Here is a 9,193-nt window from a genome sequence, read left to right on the forward strand (position 1 = left end):
CTTTTGCATCGCCATTCACTTGATCGGCGGCTAACGTGCATGTGCCTGATTTTATTTTACTTGCTTATATAGCGCCAATAATTATTATTGTGCCTTACAGGCATCTTCATCACTGATCTAATTAATGAGTGAACCTGCTCAGATAAGGTATGTGGTATCCGAGCATGTTTGAGTGCTAAGAGGATCTTTGGTGCGCTCGATTACTATGTTCGAGTCGCCGCGGGTGCATGTCTCGCTGCTGTTGGACAGCTGCAACACATGGAGGGATTTCCTGTGTGTTGCCAGATAAGTAGCCACAGGGACTCATAGTATTTGAGCACGCCAAAGATATCCAAGCACGCTCATGCGCTAATAAAGTAACACCTTATCCGAGCACATTTGCTCATCACTAGTTTCAATGAATGGGAGAGGTGTACGAAAGCTGTCAATTTTGCTCATCTCCAGGTACTTGTGTAAATGCTTCTTCATCGGAGCTGCTCACCTCCCAATGCGGAAGTGAACGACTCTGTAGAACCTCCTTTAGAAAAGTTGTCCACTACTCCTTGTTATACCGCATACTTGGCCTTGATCAAATAAAAAAGCCTATACTCTCCTCCTGTGCTGGTGCCATTCCCGTGGTGTCGGCTCTCGTTCTCCCAGGGCTCCCGTGCAGTTGACATGTGACCCCAGCACCTAGTAAGTGCTGGCATCACTGTCCCCACCTGCTGTCGAATTGAACATGGAGAGGAAGGTCAGAAAGCAACCACAGGCCGGACTTCTTCTTCATGTTCAATTTGTCTGAAGGCGGGGACAGTGACACCAGTGCCGATTGGGTGCCAGCGTCACGTGCCGACACCGCAGGAATGGTGCTGGTATTGGAGGTGAGGCTTTTTTTGATTGTGGCCAAGCGTGGACCATGAGAAAGGGTTGTTCTAGTAGGTAACAACCCCTATAAGTAAGTAGAGAGAGATTAGAACTGTAGGCATTGGCCATAGCAGCTACAGTTACCACTGTGGAAAAGGTAGAAGAAAAAGCTGCATGAGCAGAGCTGTTATTGGTATAAAAGAGCTGTTTAAGTTTAGGGGTGGCTTTAGATGAGTAAATTGAGATCAAATCATGAGGCACCAGATTTAGCGATCATGTGCACCTTTGTTTTGTTGCAAGCTATTGCGCCACTGTGAGGAATTTGGCACAATTTCTGCTTTCCTCATCTAGTTTCATGCAGTCTAAATTTAGGATGTTATTAATATTGTTGCCCATGTAGTTTCCAACAGTTCATTTAAAGTAACAACATCATTTCAAAACTAATTGGTGAAGTTTTATGTGAGCTTTTGCACGGTGAGCAGCGGTTACACGGGAGGTTGACTCAATCCTGGCAAACGGTGAGACTGTCCTCTGCAGCGATGAATTGCACTTCACCATCGTACAACATTTCTGGACATAGCTGAGGCCAAATGAACATTTACTTGACTTTCTTGTGCCAACTAACCTTCTCCAAAGAGAAGTGTAATATTGCAGAATTCTCCAAAAATTTTGAAAATGGATCTATAACCCAGACCCCCTCACTGAATCGTGTTCCTCATGCTCCTATGGATGAATGGACATGATTCCAAAATCTAAAGTCGATTGCACGGAGAGGCAGCTGTTACAGCAGCTCAAGGGAACAAAGTAATGAAGTATATAATTCTGTCTGCCATGTAGGATGGGTTTTAGTATTTTACGTTATTATTCATGCTGAATCGAAGTGATGTGCACAACGTATCAACTCTAAGTTAATGTATGCCATTGTATCAGCAGTAAGGCTAAGTTCACATTAACGTATCTGCGCAGCGATCTGCATGTGCAAACTCATGCCAAAACGCATGCTTGTGCTGCAGTTTTATTCTGCATCATCTTGCGCATGAGGCAAAAAACCCCCACTGTGTGTATGCGTTTAAATTGATTTTGGCATGCGTTTGCATTGTTTATGCGCATGGTGGAGGTGGTGACCTCCTTCTCTGCAGTCTGAAGTACTGATGCGTATCTAACGCATGCGTACGCATGTCCTTGCGTACCAATGCATTCCCATAGGCAGTAATGAGTTGTCTTGACGCACTCATCTGCATGCGCATGCCTGCGTATAATTGACACCTCAAAAATGCAACATGTTGCATTCACCGCGAAACGACGCATGCGAACTGATGCAAATGCATGTCCCTGCGTACACAATATTAAATATATGTACGCAAAACGCATGCGGATCGGTACGTAGGTATCTGCTGCGCACACATACGCTAATGTGAACCCGGCCTAAGCGCACCGCATTGTAAAGGTTAGAAAACCTTTGTGTGAGTATGGTGACTTGTAACTGGGGAAAGTTCATCAATGATTCTTATGGCTATGTTCACTTGCAGCTTTTTTTCTGTCCTTTATTTATTTTTGCTGTTATTTTGCATTACATGTGACTTGTGGTCAGTACATGTTTAATAGTCCGTTTTATTCACCAAAAATGCAGAAAGACCTGTTTGTTGCGTTTTTGCAGCATTTTCGTACTTATTAGTGAAAAAGTGGTGCAAAAATGCTGATATTTAAATGCAGCAAATTTTAAAGAAAGCTACATTTCTCAAATTCAGTTAGTACAAATTACAAAAGTGTGCATGACATTTCTGAAATCTCATAGCTTTTGATGGTGTGATAAATGCAGCTGCTTTGCAGAAAAAGAAAATCCAGTAAAAAAAACCTAAAACCTTGTGTGTAAACATAGCCTTGCACTTCTATTATAATTGCATCCTGCGGCACTGTAACTTGCCTGACTTCCACCCTGAGAAAAGTTAGTGTGCTTGGCAATGCTGTTTGATGATCCCTAAGAATATTCTGCAATTCCAATTTTTTTTTTTTTTTTGCAACTGCAATCCAGACAGCTGCAGTGGAGTCAGGATACAAGCTGTTGGCTACCTGTTGAACCAGTTGCTGGCAATGTTGTCCTGTTGCAAGACTGGGGGCTAGTTCAGTAGTGTGTGTGTGTGTGTGTGTGTGTGTGTTTTCCTCTGAGGACTGTGCTGTGTTATATGCTGGTGCTATATCCTCACCCATCCCCTGTAGACTGTGAGCCCTCGCGGGCAGGGTCCTCTCGCCTCCTGTACCAGTAGGTGACTTGTGTTTTTCTGGATTATTGTACATGTTTTCAGTTATGTATACCTCTTTGCATATGAAAATCGCCATGGAATAAATTGCACTATAATATGAACAAAAGGAAATACTGCTTACCGATGGCCCAATAATTTTTCCTGCTTGTGTAGAATCCGTTTGCCTGCTCTTTAATGACATTCACAAAGGTTGAATTGGACGCCTGGATGTCTGAGGCATTCCAATGGAAAAGAGACTGATCCTGCCCCTTACATAAAAACCCATGGGGACCGCATCCTTGCACATGGACTGTCTGTATGCATGAGCCTGTTTACTACTGATTTGTAGCACAAATTACATTAGAAAAGTAGGGTACATTGCCTGCTTCAATTCTATCCTATTTTAGACTTTTTTTTTTTTTTTTTTTTTGCTTTTCCCTCGACAACCTTGAAAAGTGTCTAGAAAATATTGGGTGATCTGTAAATGGTGTGTTGGTGGTAGTGGCAATAAAAGAGCGAAGTTGCTAAGGTGCTCTACTGATTGTTTTGTCGTCTTTTGGTTAGTTTTGTCTTAAATTGTAAATCTTTCCCATTGTGTCTAAATATTTTCCTTGTAGGGAACCTGACAGCAGATAGATGCAGTCTGTGGAGCAAGCAGCATGTATCAGACATTGGCTGTATGATTTCAGCCACATATGTTTAACTTTTGAAATTCTGCGTATTTCAAAGAAAAACATAATTTAAAAGCCTCCTTCTCCCCGCCTACTGTTGTTGATTGACAGGTCTCTCCTTATCCACGTACAGGAAGAGACTTGTCACTCCTGGTCAGCGGGCGAGGAGAAGCCGCTGAAGACTTGCCTGTCCAACTAGTCTTCCATGCAACTCCAGCTGCAGCATTTCAAGAGTTAAACATTCCTGGCAGAGATCAAGCAGCTAGTGTCTGTTACATGCTGCCTTTTAAGACTGAGGCCCAATTTATCAAGACTCAATGAATTTGGCAAATCTTTTAGTTGCCCTTTTCCACCACTAATAATTTTACATTTCTCTAGTCACCTTCCACGACAGCCACTTCGGAGGTTGTCTTCCCCGCCCTAATAGGGGACAGGAACACAAAGAGGTTAAATACCCCTCCCCTTCCTGCACCGCCAGTGTTTTCCTGTCCCTTATGGGGCATGAAGAGATTCTGAAGGGGCTGCCGTGGCCGGCGACCGGAGCTCCACATACCAGATTAGGCCGGGCAGCTAAAGGTCGGGCGTTCCCTCCCCGAAACGCTGCTCCCGTCTCCTCTCTTCTGCGGCACTCGGGACCTTCCCACCCCTCCTGCGCCCCCTTAGTGGGGTAATGCGGGGAGGTGACGTGCGTACCGGGAGCCTCCTGCAGCCCCCTTGTTTCCTCCTCCCTGGCTGCAGCTCTGGAGGTGGCGCACGTCTCAGAGTCTGTGATCGGCCGATGGCTGGGTCACTTCCGGGTTAACGCGCGTCACTTCCGGTTCACTCAGGTGCGTTCCACAATGGAGCGCACGCCGGCCGGGGTGCTCAATGGTGGATCCGAGCAGCAAACACGCATGCAGGCAGCATTTTCGGGGGCGTTCCAGCGGACCCTACCCCAATTGGGCAACATGGGGAGAAGGAGCACCATGATGCTGGGCCATCGATCCTATATAAGAGATCCGGGTAGCAAGGTAAGCTGTTTTGACTGTTACACTACGTGATGGACATGGACGGTGACAGACCCCCTTCCTCTGCATCTGCAGATGCCAGCGTTCCCCCTCCTACCAAAGTAAGTAGCAGGTGTCGGGCCCAGCTATCCCGTATATACGTATGTGCATGCATGTATATATGTAGATATATACCCCTAAGTGGCTTAGCAAACACTTTCTCTCTCTTATAGGGAGAAAAGGTTTCTGATCCTAAGAGGTCAAGCTGCAAATGTAAAGTGTGTGTACGGCCAAACTCCCATCAACATACGGGAAAAAGCTCTGACAGTCCTGTACGGATGAGGTCCTACGCGCTGAACAACTCTCGCTGCTGGATGCTGGATAGCATCAGATCCCTCATTAAAGAGGAGATCCATTCTTCTATAACTACCTTCTCACAGATGTCGGTGCCTCAGCCACCCCCTCCAAAAAGAGGAAAAAAGCCCCAGTAGAATCCGACCCAGACTCGGGAGAGATCCAGTCCTCTGGTTCGGAGGATAATTGGGAAAATGAAGGCTCCACTTCTACCCCCACCTTTAAACCAGAAAACAAAAAAATACTATTTTAATTCTGAGGACATGAGTGACCTAATCAGTTTAGTAAGAGGCACCATGGGGGTAGAGGATGACGAAGTTACAGTCACAGTACAGGATGAGATGTTTGACGGTCTAAAACCCAACGATCAAAAAGGGTTTCCAGTACATAAGAATATATGAGATCTAATTCTACATGAATGGGACCTCCCTGAAAAAGGTCTGACTGTTCCATTAGAGCTAAAGAACCGGTGTCCATTGGACGGGGATAACTCCTTATGGGAGACCCCGAAAGTGGATGTACAGGTGTCCAGGGTAACTAAGAAAACAGCCCTTCCCTTTGAGGACTCTTCTCAACTCAAGGATCCGATGGATCGTAAGATAGAGAGTTTATTAAAGAAGTCCTGGGACACTTCCACAAATTTACTGAAGTCCAATATAGCCTCCACTTGCGTGGCCAGATCTGTTTGTCTGGTTACGCAAGCTTGAGGATCACTTGACACAGGGCACCCCAAGAGAGGGAATTTTAGACTCCCTACCCTTGCTACAGAAAGCAACGGGGTTCCTAGCCGATGCTTCTGAATCGGTCCGAGTAGCCGCGAAAGCTGCCGTCCTCTCTAACTCATCCAGGAGAGCACTTTGGATAAAGTCCTGGGGAGGTGATTTTGTCTCCAAGTCCAAATTATGTAGCATACCCTTTCAGGGTCATAATGTATTTGGACCCGTTCTGGATGATATTTTGGATAAGGCGGCAGATAAAAAGAAATCTCTCCCTGAGCAGAAAATTCCTAAAAAACACTTTTTTCGTCCCTCCCGTGACCAGTCTTCGCAGAGGGGAAAAGGCAAAACGGAAGGTGAAGTTATCCCAAGGGTGGCAGGGGCAAAAATATCCTGGCCCCTCAGGCCCAGCAAACCCCAGATAAGCAATGACTGTGCTCCGGTTGGGGGGTCGACTCTCACTCTTTTTCACCAAGTGGCAGACAATCTCCACAAATCAGTGGGTCCTTCGTACCATTCAAGAGGGACTAAAAATAGAATTTGTGAGACCACCCTCACAATGCTTAAGGATAACCTCCCTTCAAACCCCAGACCTCCAAAACTCCTTGTTACAGGATCTACAAACACTGCTGCAATCAAATGTGATCTCGCAGGTACCGAAATTGGAAGAAGGACGTGGTCATTATTCACGCCTTTTTCTGATAACCAAGCCGTCGGGGAAGAACAGAATTATTATAAATTTGAAACCCTTAAACGAATCAGTCCGGTACAGGAGATTCAAAATGGAGACAGTCAAATCAGTAATCCCCCTCATCGGTCAAAATTGGATGATGGCGACTGTGGATCTGAGGGATGCGTATTACCATGTGCCAATCCACCCAGAACACAGGAAATTCCTCAGATTCGCAGTCTCCAAGGGTCACCAGATCGAACATTTCCAGTTCAATGTCCTCCCCTTCGGCATCTCATCGGCCCCATGGGTTTTCACGAAAATTATGGCGGAAGCAATAATCTTCATCCGTCAACAAGGAATATGCATCGTCCCGTATTTGGACGACTTGCTTATTATGGCTCCATCTGCCCCCCGTCTGAAAACAGACGTATCAAAGACCCTAGAGATATAACAAACCCTTGGTTGGATCCCAAATCTGGAAAAATCAGAGATCCATCCCTCCACAAGAAGGAAATTTCTGGGGGTGGTAATGGGCTTGGAAGAAAGAACATCGTTTCTGCCCAAAGATCATCAGATCAACCTTGTCCGCAAAGCAGCCAAATTCGCGTGCACCGACCACTTTCAGGGACAATGGGCAATGAATGTCAGCAGCAGCTCCTCAAATCTAAGAGAACTGAAAGCTGTGGAAGAAGCCCTAAAGGCGTCATCTACACTGATCAAAAATCATCACGTTCATGTTTACTCGGACAATATGACCACGGTAGCCTATCTACGACACCAGGGGTGAACGAAGTATGCCTCCCTAAAGAAGTAGCTGCAAGAATATTTTTCTGGGCAGAGAAAAACTTGTCGGTCACGGCGGTATATCTGAGGGGGTTGGACAACACTCAGGCGGATTTCCTCAATCTTGTTTGCCCCATTGTGGCCCGGGAGGAGTTGGTACGGTGCCCTATTAGATATGGCCCTGGAAGGTCCCTGCCTTCTACCTCAAAACTCGATCTCTTACACCAGGGTCCCCTACTACATCCGGACCTAAACAGATTGAACTTGGCGGCATGGCTACTGAACCCACAATCTTAAAAGCTAAAGGACTCTCGGATGAGGTAATCCAGACCCTCCAAAAAAGCAGAAAGGCGGTAACCAATGCCATCTATACTAAGGTCTGGAAAAAATTTACGTCCTGGTGCTCCCCAGAAGTTCCAGGCCCCTTCAATCCTGATATAGCAAAAATCTTAGAATTTTTACAGAAGGGCTTGGAAATAGGCCTTACCCCTAGTACACTCAAAGTGCAAGTATCGGCCCTTAGTAGCTGTTTTGATTTAAATTTAGCCAATCACCGCTGGATCAAGTGATTTATGACAGCAGCATCCAGAATTTGTCCTACGCTCCGTAGTAGGGTGCCTTCCTGGGACCTCAATACAGTACTTAATGCACTAACCCATGATCCATTTGAACCCCTGGATGCTATAACCATAAAGAACTTAACTCTTAAAACAGTCTTTCTAGTCGCAATCACTACGGCTAGACGTATTGGTGAGTTACAGGCCCTGTCAATACAGGAACCCTATCTAATGATCACTACGGATAGCATTATACTAAAACTAGACCGGTCCTTTTTACCTAAGGTGGTCTCGAATTTGCACAGAGATCAGGACATTGTACTACCTTCATTTTGCCCGAACCCCTCCAACCCTAAAGAACAGACCTTCCACACCTTGGATGTTCACAGGGTGGTCCTATCTTACTTACAACAGACTGAAGCCTGGCAAATTGATCAAAATGTATTCATCCAGTTCTCGGGACTAAACAAAGGAAAGAAGGCGGCAAAAAACACTATTGCAAACTGGATCAAACAGTCTATTTGTCTGGTATATTCATCACAGGGACTGGATCCACCTGCCTCTCTGAAAGCACACTCTACCCGAGCGATGGCAACATCATGGGCAGAGAGGGGGAATGCCTCATCAGAGCAGATATGCAGAGCCGCCACCTGGTCGTCCATCCATACGTTCACCAGACATTACCGGCTAAATTTCAATAGGGATTTAACATTTGGCAGACGTGTTCTGCAGGCCGTGGTCCCTCCCTAGAGAAATTAGCTGTTGGTACTCTCCGAAGTGGCTGTCGTGGAAGGTGACTAGAGAAAATAGAATTAGTTCTTACTGGTAATTCGGTTTCTATGAACCTTCCACGACAGCACTAATTTCCCTCCCTATCTGATATTCTTATTGGATGATTCCTGCACTTTTGTGGTAATTATACATGCTACTGTGTCCAGGAAAACACTGGCGGTGCAGGAAGGGGAGGGGTATTTAACCTCTTTGTGTTCCTGTCCCCTATTAGGGCGGGGAAGACAACCTCCGAAGTGGCTGTCATGGAAGGTTTCTAGAAACCGAATTACTGGTAAGAACTAATTCTATTTTCTATAGTGATATAGGCCACTTCTCTGGCTGCACAGGACTTTATACATGGCTCGTACACTCTATGTCCAGTCTGATGAAGAGGACCTGCTCCCTGAAACACCTTACTAACATTTTTAAATAAAGGTAATTTCAGCAATTTAAAGAATTTTTATCCATCTGTTCTACAATTTTTTGAATCTCACTTGTTGATCGAGCGTCTTTTGCATATCTCCTGCAAGCCACAATACCATAGATTCTACTATTGAATGTATGTCTTGGACGAAGGATCCTGTATCCGAACACCGGGC

The sequence above is a fragment of the Ranitomeya imitator genome, chromosome 6 (genome assembly GCF_032444005.1).
Source record: "Ranitomeya imitator isolate aRanImi1 chromosome 6, aRanImi1.pri, whole genome shotgun sequence".
NCBI lineage: Eukaryota > Metazoa > Chordata > Amphibia > Anura > Dendrobatidae > Ranitomeya > Ranitomeya imitator.